Raw genomic sequence first — 15,926 nt, 5'->3', positions numbered from 1 at the left:
TTGTTCTTTTATTAGTTAGCGTGGGTCTACCATCACATAATCCACAAATTCAGATAAACCAACAGTCCTTTTTAGGGCTAGTTAGGGGGTATATAGATTGCAGTGCTAGGTAGGCAGGTGTGTCTATGTGCGCGTATCCACATCAGTGAAAGGCATGCAGGCACTGTATGTGAGTATATAGATCTCACTGCATACATCAAGCGGGTGTATTACTGTCTGGTGCTGGCTATTTTATATACACCTACCTGCAGGTATCTCTGGCAAGGAATTTTTTTTTTTGTCACCTGAATCCTGCTAATTTTATTACAAAGCAATCCACAACCCCTTTTCTTCTACATGTGTTTGCTTGGTCACTGCAGACTACAGCCAGTTCATTTTAATACAACAGTGTGAAAATCTAACAACTAAAAACTGCTTTTTTGTCCCAGGCATTAGATGTGAGTGCGCAGAAAATTCTGGCCTTTGTTTTTGGTACTGTAGTATTTTCCGGAGTGTCATACAAATTTTTGGACATCATTTTGCTGACCAAAAAAATCTTTATCTGGCAAAAAAATGTTTAGCTACAGTTCTTATATTTATCACTGTGTTTTGCACGACACACGCATTGCATATCATTGCGCTAAATATCTTACAATTTTAGTACTCCAACATTTTTTGGTGTCATAGCCTACTTATTGACACAATTTTGGTGGGCCCAAAAAAATACAGGCCACATACGGTATTTAACAGTGTTCTATCTCCATCAGACACCAAATCTATCTGTGCTCTATAAATAGTTGCTTTTCAGGCTTACATTCCAGTTTTTTGGCTGTCTGTTATCATAGAGCTATACAATATTTTGGGGCAAAAAATAAAAAAATACAGGCCATGTATTAACCCCTTTGTGACATGCGCCGTACTAGTACTGCGCTGCGGCAACTGCATTTGTGCCAGACACAGTACTAGTACGGCGCACCGATCACCGCGGTCTCGCGCTGAGCGCCACAGTGATCGGGTGCGGGTGTCAGCTGTATATGACAGCTGACACCCTGCAGCAATGCCCACGTTGGCATTTAACCCCTCTGATGCCGCTGTCAGTAGTGACAGTGGCATAGAGGGGGATCGCGCAGGGACGGGGGCTCCCTGCGCTCTCCCACCGGAGAAACGCAATGCGATCGCGTTGCTCCGGTGATCCGGAAGGAGTCCCCTGATCCAAGATGGCTGTAGGACTCCTTCCGGGTCATGAAGTGACGTGGCTAGCCGGCGCCTGCTGGGAGCAGGTGTCGGAATGCCTCCTGCACTGCGTGTCAGATCACTGATCTGACACAGTGCTATGCACAGTGTCAGATCAGCGATCTGATCTAATATAGTGATGTCCCACCCTGGGACAATGGTAGAAAGTAAAAAAAAAAATAGAATGTATAAAAAAAAATTAAAAAAATCCCCAAATAAAGGAAAAAAAAATTACCAATAAATCCATTTATTTATGTAACTTTAAAAAAAACAATAAAAGTACTCATATTTGGTATCGCCACGTCCATAACGACCCACTCTATAAAACTATCCCACGAGTTCACCCCTTCAGTGAACACCGCAAAAAAAATAAATAAAAAACAAGGCAAAAAACAAGGCTTAATTATCATACAGGCGAACAAAAAGTGGAATAACACGCGATCAAAACGACGGATATAAACAATCATGGTACCGCTGAAAACGTCATCTTGTCCCGCAAAAAAGAAGCTGTGACACAGCGCCATCAGCAGAAAAATAAAAAAGTTATAACTCTCAGAATAAAGCAATGCAAAAACAATTATTTTTTATATAAAATAGTTTTTATTGTGTAAAAGCGCCAAAACATAAAAAAATTATATAAATGAGGTATCGCTGTAATCGTACTGACCTGAAGAATAAAGCTACTCTATCAATTGTACCACATGTGGAACGGTATAAACGCCCCTCTAAAAGAATTTCAGGAATTGCTGGTTTTTGTTCATTCCGCCTCCCAAAAATAAAAACATCAACTCGTCCCACAAAAAACATGATTTCATATGACTCTGTGGGCCAAAATATGGATAAATTATAGCTCTCAAAATGTGGTGATGCAAAAACTATTTTTTGAAATAAAAAGCGTCTTTTAGTGTGTGACAGCTACCAGTCATAAAAATCAGCCAAAAAAACGCTATAAAAGTAAATCAAACCCCCCTTTATCACCCCCTTAGTTAGGGAAAAATAATAAAATTTTTAAAAATGTATTTATTTAAATGTTCCCATTAGGGTTAGGGTTAGGGCTAGGGTTAGGGCTAGGGTTAGGGCTAGGGTTAGGGCTGGGGTTATGGTTGGGGTTAGGGTTTCAGTTAGAATTGGGGGGTTTCCACTGTTTAGGCACATCAGAGGCTCTCCAAATGTGACATGGCGTCCGATCTCAATTCCAGCCAATTCTGCGTTGAAAAACTAAAACAGTGCTCCTTCCCTTCTGAGTTCTCCCGTGCATCCAAACAGTGGTTCACAACAGGCTGTGCTGAAGCTAATCTGCTTAGGTAACAAACAGCACAATGCTGAAGAGTTGTGGACAGCTCTGAAAGAGCAGTCAGATCTGTGGCTGACACCGCTGTACTAACAGCTAGGCATGTTCGTGTGTAACTATTGCCGGAACCTGGTGGCGGCTCTGAGGCGAGGTGACATCACAAACATTCCTTGCCTGGCAGATGTGCTTAATCACGTGGTTCAGCATTTTTTCAAAACCTACCAGAGCTGCCGGATCTACTTTTGAATGTATGCCGACTGTGTCCCCATTTTAGAAAGTCAGCTACAGCTTCAGCCACCCTTGCCCTGCTTCAGCAGCATTTGCAGCTTCCTGCTCACCGACTTGTGCATGATATCCCCACGCATTGGAACTCTACGCTGCATATGTTGAAAAGGATTTGTGAACAGAAGAGGGCAGTTGTTGACTACCAGCATCAGCAAGGCCATCATTATTCAGTCCAGACTCCACACAGGAGTGTAGAGGGCGTAGAAAGCTAGCACTCGACTATTGTGGTTCACGGTGCCAGTGAAAGGGGCCTAAGGTCCCATAAATCATAAAGTAGAATAATCACTGCACTCATATGGTTTTTTGTTTGCTCCAAGTGAAAAAGTTTATTTAGACAATAGTGGTGGTGAAGCGATAGGCACAAAAACGTTTCGGCCAACTCGTGGCCTTGATCACAATATCGCCTATTGGGACGTCTCACTAGACTAGGTATACTGTGAGGCCGTGATGGTTATTGTTATGGACACAGTTGTATGAACCAGTGTATTGCTGATGTAGCTCCAGCCAAGTACACAGTAGTAATAGTTTAGTATTAGATGGTATAGCTGTCTCATATGAGAAATGTAATATGCCAAATGTGGCTGGAGGGTTTCTGTGTCGTTTTTTATGTGTCTCCAAAGAAACAGGAGAGGATAGAGATCCGTCGGTAGATAATTTCGGTATGCTGCACAGGGAGCCAACGTGGGTGGATTGGTGGGAGCAGGCCGACACCGTCCGTGTCTACAGCCTACGGTGCCAGGCCTTGCATTCACTTCATGGGCAAAATTTATGGTAATAAAAAAGGGAACTTTTGCTTAATATGGCCATCGAGTATGTGGTTTCAAAGGGTTATTGGAGTGCATGTAAAGTTGGTGCAGGGCAGGCCTTGCATTCACTTTATACGCAAACAGTATGGGAGACACACTTATTTCTAATTGGGAAAAAATTTGTCCTGAGGTCCTCAAGTACATCTGCTGAAAGGGTTATTGGGGTGCATGTAACTTTGGTGCAGGCCAGGCCTTGCATTCAATGCATAAGAAAACAGTATAGGAAACACACTTTCTTCTTCTAGGAACAATTTTGTCATGAGGCCCTCAAGTACGTCTGGTGAAACTGTTATTGGGGTGCACGTAACATTGGTGCAGGGCAGGCCTTGCATTCAGTGCATAAGCGAACAGTATGGGAGACACACTTCTTTCTAATGGGAGCAATTTTGTCATGAGGCCCTCAAGTACTTCAGCTGTAATGGTTATTGGACTGCATGTAACTTTGTGGCAGGCCAGGCCTTGTATTCAATGCAACTTTTTTTCAGGAGGCCCTCCTGTACGTCTCGTGAAAGGGGTATTGGGTGCATCCTGTGCATCCTGATTTTTGGCAGCCCAGCCACTCACTGCATAGGCAATAACAGTATAGGAGACCCACTGTTTAATGGCCCTTTAAGAAGATTAATGCCACCTGATGCCCCTCTAAAATAGACTCTGTGATTTTAAGAGTCCCTCCTTCATAAATGAAACAAGATGTGTCTCCTTATGTGTCACACAACACAGAGCCAGCTAGGGTTGTTAAATGTTACAAAGACATTACCCAGTGAATGCATTTGTATTGGTTGAAAGCATTGCTAAAGTTGAAAAAAGCATAAAAAATGCTTTGTGTGAACATAGCCCAAGTGGTGGAGGAACATTTTTGTATGGGGTTAATTACTTTGCTTTATATACAAGCCATTACCCTGGAAAGGATGTTCCTTAACATATTTCCCAGCAAAATCCATTTGGGTTTCGGTTTTGTGTGTTGTTTGGTGCCCCTGTAAAAATGGCGTGAAACTCTGACAACATTGTTTTACAGCTGTGACCTAGGAGTCAAAAATGCTTCCATGGACATTTTCCATGATGTTTCCGTGTCATTTGAGTAGTGTTTCCATCATTTTCAGACATTTTTAGACCTTAAAAGGACCCCCGGGGGATCACGGCAAAAATGCTCTGGTCTCCCATAGACTAACATTCGGCTTGTTGTTCTGTCCGAGTACTCAAGTGTCAGGTGTCGAGTTCCCGCCGCTGCACAGGGGGAATCTTGAACCACCTCTGCTGTGGTCTCTCATTCTCCTCCGGCCGCAGTGGAGCCTGCTCAGCAGAGACGTCGGTCCCAGCACTTTGCTCGGACAGATATTGCGCTTTTGGTTACTGCTGCCCTTCAAGGTTCAGCCATTATAACCAATACTGTTCAGCGGCGAGCAGGCACTCCTGGGACTAAGTCCTGCTTTTCTCCTTCTGAGCATGCCCAAAGGAAGACCTCTCATTGGAGGTCAGGGGTCACACGCTCAGGCCCTGTAGCTGCTCCTTATGGTCCACTAGGAAGGTCCTGGAGAGCTGCAGCTATAATAGGTTGGCATGGCCGCAAGGTATAAAGCTGTTATCATGTGTGTGTGGTTGTATGCCTGTTCTGGGGATTGCTCCTTAATCATTCCCATTCCTAGTGATGTTGAATGCTCACGAATGTTGGAGTTAACTAGCGCCTGACAGGGCTATCTACACATAAGAGCACAATCTATACAGTGTCTAACCAGTAGCGACCGCCAGTGCGGCGCTGTAATCACTCTGTGCGCCTATCTCCATTTACTCCTGACAATCGGTCAGTGTAGGGTAGGAACTCCTGCTTGATCCCAGCATCTGACTCAGGGCGTCCTCAGTCACAGGCTTAAAAGCCACTGAGGGTCAGAGCAGAATCAATCACCAGCATAGTGGGGGTGAATTGCAGGGATCCCACTAGTATTCATTTGCTACACCCTGTGACTGCTAACAGGGCACAGCTTTTCCTTGATTCCCTGCGACTCTGTGAAGCAACAGAGTTTGCTCATATACAAACCAGGTGACGAAACCCGTGTCTATTCTGGCATAGTACCGCCATATAGTGCCACCATTAACTAGCAGCAGGTTCCACTCATGCACGGTGGACCCCAGGCTGCGAACACACCTTTACTATCATTATATTTGCTCGGTGCGTTCCGCCAGCCCTAACACCTGAGTATTACAAAATGTTTGAACCGAGCAACGAGCACCCAAGCATTTTAGTGCCCGCTCATCACTAATTGTTACTGATATCTGGTGAGAATTTCATGTCAATAATATCTTTCGAAATATGTTTACTTAAAAAATTGGTGACGTGTTCAATACCCGCTGTATTTGTTATTGGATAACAATAATAAAAAAATAAAGTAGACATACAAAAGTCAGGTAAAAAAAATACTAAAGGTAGGTAAGTGTCAATAGCAGAGCTCCCAAGTGTAAATACTACAAATCAGTACAAGAGTTACATTGTGTGCAATCACAGTATTGAGGACAAATACTCAAACGTTACGAGTCAAAATAGCAAGTGCAGTGTAATTTTAGGCTACTTTCACACTAGTGTCGTGCACTGCACGTCGCTATGCGACGCATAGTGTGGAAGCGCCGCACAACGGGGGCAGCAGATGCTGTTTTACATCGCATCCGCAGCCCCATTGTGATGTGACACTATCGACACAAAAAAACGTTACATGTAACTTTTTTTGTGCCGACGGTCCGACGCAACACGACGCAACCGTCGCACGACGGTTGCGACGTGTGGCAATGCGTCGCACTGCGTCGCTAATTCAAGTCTATGGAGAAAAAATGCATCCTGCAAGCAATTTTGCAGGATGCGTTTTTTCTACAGAACGACGCATAGCGACGTGCAGTGCACGACGCTAGTGTGAAAGAGGCCTAAGGCTCTTTAAAGTACATATAGATATCACATAAAAGTTAACATAATGTTAATATTGCACAGTGGGGTGGATTAAACATTTAATATCAAAGAAAATGCACCTGACTTGTGTTTTGCATCAAGCTTCCTCAAGGGTATTGGGATAATGTATCTTTGAGGCTATATAAATTCCTAGGCACCTATCATAAAATAGACACTGACGGTCAGGAAATTCATCCAATCAAATGTCTGGTTGCAATATGAGATTTCTAATGATCATGCACTGACCTCTATGTTCAGATAACAAACAGTGAACATTCATCTATCTGTCAGGTGACCAGTGATTTGGCAGAGCGGTGCACAGGAAGTGATACTTTAATAAGTTCACGACTGAGTAAGCCACTATTTAATGAACTTTTTCGTGATGGCTTTAAAGGGAGTATGTCACCGGGATTTTGCTATATAATCTAAGGACAGCATGTGTCAGGTTAAAACACTGAATTTAGTGATGTGTAACATATCAACCTATGTGTTGTTGTTTACCTGCAATCTAGATTTTGTCATTAGGACATTATTGCTATGACTATCATGCCCCCTTCTTTGATAAGCAGCACACTCTCAATAAATAATGTACACATAAAGTTGTGGTGTGGGCTGGATTATCTTAGCTTAGCTTAAGGTACCTTCACATGAAACGACTTTACAACGAGAACGACAACGATCCGTGACGTTGCAGCGTCCTGGATAGCGATATCGTTGTGTTTGACACGCAGCAGCGATCAGGATCCTGCTGTGATATCGCTGGTCGTTGAATAAAGTTCAGAACTTTATTTGGTCGTCAGACCGGCGTGTATCGTCAGGTTTGACACCAAAAGCAACGATACCAGCGATGTTTTACGCTGGTAACCAGGGTAAATATCGGGTTACTAAGCACAGGGCCGCGCTTAGCAACCCGATGTTTACCCTGGTTACCAGCGTAAAAGTAAAAATAACAAACAGTACATGCTCACCTGCGCGTCCCCCGGTGTCCGCTTCCTGCTCTGACTGACTGCCGGCCCTAAAGTGAAAGTAAAAGCACAGCGGTGACGTCACCGCTCTGCTGTTAGGGGCCGGCGCTCACACAGTACAGGAAGCGGATGCCGGGGGACGCGCAGGTGAGCATGTACTGTTTGTTATTTTTACTTTTACGCTGGTAACCAGGGTAAACATCGGGTTACTAAGCGCGGCCCTGCGCTTAGCAACCCGATGTTTACCCTGGTTACCCGGGGACCTCGGCATCGTTGGTCGCTGGAGAGCGGTCTGTGTGACAGCTCTCCAGCGACCAAACAGCGACGCTGCAGCGATCGGCATCGTTGTCGCTATCGCTGCAGCGTCGCTTCGTGTGAAGGTACCTTTAGCTAAGAACTCTGATTGTGTCACAATTGCTGCATGCAGTAAACTAAGTGAAACATGGCTTTACTCAGACTCTCTTTTCCTACATTATTCTGCTCTCAGATGCGGTAGCAAAAACCAGTGACAGATTCCTGTTAAAGAGATTTCATTGTATATATGCCTAAATAATGTGCAATATACGGTAAATGTACATACACAAACATACACACTATATGTTCTGCTTTATTCATTTGTTTTGTTGTTGATTGTTTAGCTAAACATAATATTCCTTTCATACTTTGACATCATGGGTAATTTAAGAATATAATTATTTTCTATTAAATTAAGTACAGAGATAATAGGAAATACTGCTTCATGGAAATCACTCTCTTAATGATGTACACATAGCACATTCTTTATCTAGAAATGCACCAGCAACAATGTATTCCTTTTAATTGAAAACTATTTCAAATCATTGTTTTATGATTCTGTGTATTAAGAATTGTTTAATTAAAAACCATTCATCATTGTATTGTACGTCATCCAAAAATACTTCAAGTCTTCTGATAGAAACTACAATTAGAAATGTAAAATATAATGTATTGTGTATTGAGAATGTTGATAATTTAATAGATTTTTTTAAGTAATGTTAGGAAAATTCGAGTAGTACATTTTTATTTCATGTGGCATAACTAGTAAAAGTATATACCGTACATAAAGCACGATAGTGTAAAAATGCAAATATGTGATTTATGTGTAAGAAAACAATTGTGGATACTTTTGGTGAAAAGCTGTACAGTAATTTCCTTTGTAGTGTTGTAGTAGGATTGCAATATAGTACATTCTAGTGATTTACATTAAGTTATCAAGAAATAATACATCATCTTTAACAAAAGAGAAATATTTGAATGGTATATGGATAATAATTGCAAATTTCATAGATGTTTTACACAAGCCTACTGTAGTTGCACAACAAGAAGGTTGCAGTTTATGACATTGCATCTAACTATTGTTAATATTTAACAAAGGAAGGAATACATTGCTCACTGTGCAGTGAATGACCAAATCTTTCCATTGTATGCAAAATATTGATGACCGTCAGGAAATTAGTCCAAAAAAAGAAAGTTGATCGGCACACCTAAAAATAGATAAAATCTTCAAACTTTATTCCATATACAGCTCTGGCAAAAATTAAGAGACCACTGCCAAATGTTCAGTTTCTATGATATTTCTCTTCATAGGTATATTTTTGAGTAAAATGTAAATTGTTCTTTTATTCTATTAACTTTTGACAGCATGTCTCTGAATTTCCAAGCAATAAATGTAGTATTTTTTTCCGAAAAGGAGAAATGGTCAAAATTAAAAAAAACACACAGTGCTTTCAGACTTCAAATAATGCAAAAAAAAAAAAAAAAAACAAGTTCAGAATCATATAGAAACAACAATACTAATGTTTTAACTCAGGATGAGTTCAGAAATCAATATTTTGTGGAATAACCATGATTTTGGCATGCTTTCCACCAGTCTTTCACGCTGTTTCTGGCTCAAAAATGTAAGCAGTTCTTCTTTGTTTGATGGCTTGTGACTATCCATCATCCTTCTGATTACTTTCCAGAGATTTTCAATGGGGTTCAGGTCTGGAGATTTGGCTGCCCATGACAGAGTTTTGATGTGGTGGTCTCTTAATTTTTGCCAGAGCTGTATATCAAACAATTTAAATCTACATGCTTCCAATAGAAAAAACACACTGATGCATTTCTGTTTCTGTTTCTGTGTGTGCCCTTATTCATAGGGCGCACACAGAACTAGAAACACATCAGAATTTTTTTTTTTTTGATCACCATTATGTGAATTTTAATTGTTTGATATTTATGGAGTAAAATATAAAGATTTTTGAGAGAATTAAGCACTTTGAGCTATATGACATACAGTGTATATCCGTCATAAGCAGACATCAGGTTGTGCTCTACGGTAAAGACACTTCAAGGAGTTAACCATAAGCTGCATTATCTGTAAGAGTGCAATCAGCTGCAGGAGCCTGACTAAGGCTACTTTCACACTTCCGTCTTTTAACCTCGGTCGCAATCTGTCATTATAGGCAAAAAACAGATCCTGCAAATGTGCTTGCAGGATGCGTTTTTTGCCCATAGACTTGTATTAGCGACGGATCGCGATGGATGGGCACACATCGCACGATGGATCCGTCGTGTTTTGGCAGACGCGACGCACAAAAAAAGTTCAATGAAACTTTTTTTGTGCGACGTGTCCGCCATTTTCGAACGCGCATGGGCGGCCAAAATTCGCCCCCTCCTCCCCGCTCATCACAATGGGCAGCGGATGCAATGTAAAACTGCATCTGCTGCCCACATTGTGCTAAATTTAGCACAACGTCCGTCGGTACGTTGGGCTGATGGTTTGCGACGTCCCCGTACTGATGGAAGTGTAAAAGTAGCCTTATATACACTGCCTGGGCCCTGCTATGACTGCTAGGTTCAATGTTCTTGACCATTCTAGCAATTTAACCTCTCCTATGCAGCTTTCTAAAGTAAAAGTGGCACATAAGAAGTTTGTTAGAAGAAGACTGCTCTCCCTGTCAGTTCATTGTCATTGTTCATTTAGCACCCTAAACATGGTGGAAACAAATATTTTCATTAAAAATCTTGGCTTTACAAATTAGTCCTCATTCACCTCAAAGGATGGAAAATTGTAGACTGTGTGATTCTCAGAAAATAACAAAAAAATGTTCAATGTATTTATTGTGCAACAGTAACATTTAAATAAAACCTTAAAAATTTGGTATCACCATAATGTTACTGACTAATGGAGTATTTTAACCCCTTTCTGACCTCGGACGGGATAGTACGTCTGAGGTCAGAAGCCCCGCTTTGATGCTGGCTCCGGCGGTGAGCCCGCATCAAAGCCGGGACATGTCAGCTGTTTTGAACAGCTGACATGTGCCCATAATAGGCGAGGGCAGAATCGCGATCTGTCAGCGCCTATTAACTAGTTAAATGCCGCTGTCAAACGCAGACAGGGGCATTTAACTACCGCATCCGGCCGTGCGGCCGGAAATGATGGCATCGCCGACCCCCGTCACATGATCGGAGGTCGGCGATGCTTCAGAATAGTAACCATAGAGGTCCTTGAGACCTCTATGGTTACTGATCCCCGTCAGCTGTGAGCGCCACCCTGTGGTCGGCGCTCACAGCACACCTGATTTTCTGCTAAATAGCAGCGAACAGCAGATTGCTGCTATGTAGCAGAGGCGATCGCACTGTGCCTGCTTCTAGCCTCCCATGGAGGCTATTGAAGCATGGCAAAAGTTAAAAAAAAGCAAAAAAAATGTGAAAAAAAATATATAAAAGTTTAAATCACCCCCCTTTTGCCCCAATCAAAATAAATCAATAAAAAAATCAAATGTGCACATATTTGGTATCGCCGCGTTCAGAATCACCAGATCTATCAATAAAAAAAGCATTAACCTGATCGCTAAATGGCGTAGCGAGAAAAAAATTCGAAATGCCAGAATTACGTTTTTTTGGTCACTGCGACATTGCATTAAAATGCAATAGTGGGCGATCAAAAGAACGTATCTGCACCAAAATGATATCATTAAAAACATCTGCTTGGCACGCAAAAAATAAGCCCTCAACCGACCCCAGCTCATGAAAAATGGAGACGCTACAAGTATCGGAAATTGGCGCATTTTTTTTTTTTTTAGCAAATTTTGGAAATTTTTTTCACCACTTAGGTAAAAAATAACCTAGTCATGTTAGGTGTCTATGAACTCGTACTGACCTAATGGCTGGTCAGTTTTTAGTGAACCTAGCAAAAAAGCCAACCAAAAAACAAGTGTGGGACTGCACTTTTTTTGCAATTTCACTGCACTTGGAATTTTTTTTACCATTTTCTAGTACTCGACATGCTAAAACCAATGACGTCGTTCAAAAGTACAATTTGTCCTGCAAAAAAATAAGCCCTCACATGGCCAAATTGACAAAAAAATAAAAAAGATATGGCTCTGGAAAGGAGGGGAGTGGAAAAACGAACACGGAAAAACTGAAAATCCCAAGGTCATGAAGGGGTTAATAATCTAATATATAAAGCTGAATGTGTGTGTGTGTGTGTGTATGTCAGGGATTGGCATCTGCACAGTCGCAGCTACAGCCACAAAATTTTGCACAGTCACACGTCTGGACCCCGAGAGTGTCATAGGCTATGTTGTGAGGCAAAATTTTAACTTCTAATTCACCAAACAATTTAGCCCCTATCCATATAATGGGGAAAAAGTGAAAGGAAAAGTGTTGGAGGCGAATTGACAGCTGCCAGATGTGAAGAAGGGGGACTTAAAGAGTGAGAGCGATGGCGCCAAAGAGTATATACCGTACAGTTGCTAAGGTGGGGCCCCGACATGGGATACTCACCACACACGGGGATATGAACACACACACAAAATGCGCCACACACTACAGCGTGCGTGAACACATATATCACCTTCAGCACACATTTCACCACACATACACCAACCTCGCCACATAAAAGTCGAAACACAAAAGTCACCGCTCAAAACTCGCTACGCGCAAAACTCGCCACATGCAAAACTCACCACATGCAAAACTAGGCTCACGCAAAAATCGCAACACGTGCAAAACTCACCGCATGGAAAATTTGCCACACGCAAAACTTACACACATGGAAAAATTGCCACATGCACAAAAGTTGCAACACATGCAAAAGTTGTCTCACACAAAACTTGCACAAACTCAAAACTTACCACAAATGTACCATATAGGAAATACGGCAGCTGTCAGTCACATGGCCTGTCTATTATGTGTATGTGTGAGCTAATATATACTGCCAGGGGGAGGGCTTCCTGTTGGCTGGGGATTTATCAGGCAGTCAATTTAGCTTACAAATACTGAGGTAAAAATACTGACCAAATAACGTGTGAACGAGGTCTAATACAGGAGGAGATGACTCACAGATATATACTATATATAGGAGGAGATGACATACAGGTATATACTATATACAGGAGGAGATGACTTACAGGTATATACTGTATACAGGAGGAGATGACATACAGGTATATACTATATACAGGAGGAGATGACTTACAGGTATATACTATATACAGGAGGAGATTACACAGGTATATACTATATACAGGGTAGATGACATACAGGTATATACTACATACAGTAGGAGATGACATACAGATACAGTGTATAATATATAAAACAGGAGATGACACCTAAGTATATACAGGAGGAGATGACATACCGCAGATATATACTATATACAGGGGAGATGACATACAGGCATCTACATATATAAGAGGCATTGTGATTACTCGCTAATCCCGCCCCCTGCACCCCATCACATCACCACACATAATCCCGCCCCATCACATTACCACACACAATCCTGCCCCCCACCACATTACCATACACAATCCCGCCCCCACCACATTACCACACACAATCCCGCCCTCTATCACATTATTGCACACAATCCTGCCCCCACCACATTACCACACACAATCCCACCCCCCACCACATCACCACACATAATCCTACCCCCCACTCCATTACCATACATCACCACACATAATCCAGCCCCCCAACACATCACCACACATAATCCCACCCCCCACCACATCACCACACATAATCTCATACCCCACCACATCACCACACATATTCCCGACCCCACCACATCACCACACATAATCTCACCCCCCATCCCATTACCATATATAATCCCGCCCCCACCACATCACCACACATAATCGCACCCCCTCACCACACATAATCCTGCCCCCACCACATTACCACACATAATCCCGCCTGCCCACCACATAACCACACATAATCCTTCCCCCACCACATTACCACACATAGTCCCGCCCCCCCACCACAAATTTATTATTAGTATTATTCAGATTTTTAATGATTATTATTGTTACTAACTTCATTTTAAGTTAATTTACCACCTGCGTAAGCGCTATTGAATGTTGTCATTATTTACTTTAGTTTAATCACCAGCAGCATTAATTAAATAGCAATGAGCGTGCCGAGCGTTAGCTGGCTGGAAACAGCTAGTATACTATATACAGGAGATGACATACAGGTATATACTATATATGAGGAGATGACATACAAGTATATACTATATACAGAAGAGATGACATACAGCAGGTATATACTATTTACAGGAGAGATGACATACAGGTGTATGCTATATACAGGAGATGACATACAGGTATATACTATATATAAGGGAGATGACAAACATGTATATACTGAGGAGAAAATGAGAGGTGTGAGGTGAAAATGAGAGGTGTGAGGTGAAATTGAGAGGTGTGAGATGAAAATGAAAAGGTGTGAGTGCAAAATGAGAGGAGTGAGGGAAAATAGTGGAGTGATCAGAAAATGACAGATGTGAGGTCGAAATGACAAGTGTTAGGGGGAATGAGAGGAGTGAGGGGGAAAATAAGAGGAGTGAGGGGGAAAATGAGAGGTGTGAGGGAGAAAATGAGAGATGTGAGGGGGAAAATGAAAGATGTGAGGGGGAAAATGAGAGGCGTGATGGGAAAATGAGAGAAGTGAGGAGCTAAATGAGAGGCCTGATGGAAAAATAAGAGAGGTGCTATAACGCCGGGCTCTTCAGCTAGTGTATCTATATATTTAAATATAACATTTTATTTGTGCAGCATGGAAATAGTATGGGCAGCACAGTGGCTAAGTGGGTTTAAATCCCACTAAGAACAACATCTGCAAGAAGTTTGTATGTGCTCCCCATGTTTGCGTGGGTTTCCTCTGGGTTCTCTGGGTCCTCCCACACTCCAAAGATATACTGATAGGGAATTTAGATTGTGAGCTCCAATGGAGACAGTGATGATAATGCATGTAATGCGCTGCGAATACAGATAGCATTATATAAGCTAAGCATAATAAATAAATAGTGTAACATTTATTTAAAACATCAACAGAACTGCTTTTTTATGCATTTTTTCCATGAAGAATTAATAAAAGATAGGTATAGTGAAGAAAGAAAGAAAAAAGCTGCGCGTTCTGAAAAGTGGCATCCAAGAGGCTCAAAATAGGCATGTTAGAATGTGATAAAAGAGGTTGTCCAGGCAGAAATCTAAGTTTACACAGCTTTTGGAGCTGTATAAAATAAGCCCCTGTGGAACTTATGTTTGCATGCACAGCATCTACAAGACAAAGCTAATTATCGTCTAATAAATCATTAATAATCAGTAACCATTTTTAAAATTAATAGTCTAGCTGAGCTTCAAAGACCATGATGTTCACTCCACACAGCAATGCCACAGTATGGCTGTATATAGTACAAGAGATTGGACCATCACAGGTTTAAGTCTTCTGAGAGACTAACAAATGCAATAAAAATGTAAAATAAAAGTTTTTACAAATATTTCAAAAACTTAAAAATTCAAATTACTCCTTTATTCCCACTAAAAATAAAAAAATACATATGTGGGATAGCCACTTGCTTAAAAATTTGATCTGTCAAAACGTTAAAATAATGACCTAGCTCAGTAAACACTGTAAACAGAAAAATATTGAACATGCAAAAACTGTAGGTATTTTGGTCTCTTCAATGCTACACGCAAAAAAGAAGTAGTTAGAAGCTATTGAAATGTCATATGTATCCCAAAATGGTATTAATGAAAAAGTTGTTTTGATCTGGAAAAAAGAAACCCTCATATGGCTCCATTGACTGACAAATTAAAATGAAATTGGCAACACAATAAAAAAAAATTACTACTAAAATAATAAAAACAGTTAGTATGCTTGACATTGCCATAATCATATTGATGTGGACAAACATGGTGACAAGTAATTTTTACCTCAGAATGTATGCCAAAAAATACCACGCTTCACTATCATTTACAAATTTTTAGGGGAAAAATAGTTAAAAGGAGAGCTTCTTAAATTGTCAAGATCATTTTTCTGTCAGTGGAAAAGAACATTTTTGTTAATGCGAATAGGTTAAAAACTCACACCTCTCTTTGTGGCTCACAGAGGATTGCTATGCATTTTTATAA

At 41.3% G+C, this 15,926-nt stretch overlaps 2 long non-coding RNA genes across 2 annotated transcripts in view; one reads left to right on the top strand and one right to left on the bottom strand.

Annotated features, from left to right (window-relative positions):
• The window catches only part of LOC143783225 (uncharacterized), a 527,869-nt gene that overhangs the window by 22,445 nt on the left and 489,498 nt on the right, over window positions 1-15,926 (bottom strand). The window lies entirely within an intron of this gene.
• The window catches only part of LOC143783186 (uncharacterized), a 61,997-nt gene continuing 52,925 nt past the window's right edge, over window positions 6,855-15,926 (top strand). The window contains exon 1 of the long non-coding RNA XR_013217121.1: window positions 6,855-6,875. This is a non-coding gene — a long non-coding RNA (uncharacterized LOC143783186). The remainder of the gene's footprint in view (window positions 6,876-15,926) is intronic.

The sequence above is a fragment of the Ranitomeya variabilis genome, chromosome 1 (assembly GCF_051348905.1).
Source record: "Ranitomeya variabilis isolate aRanVar5 chromosome 1, aRanVar5.hap1, whole genome shotgun sequence".
In the NCBI taxonomy this organism is placed as follows: Eukaryota; Metazoa; Chordata; class Amphibia; order Anura; family Dendrobatidae; genus Ranitomeya; species Ranitomeya variabilis.
This window is presented reverse-complemented; position numbering and strand designations above follow the sequence as displayed.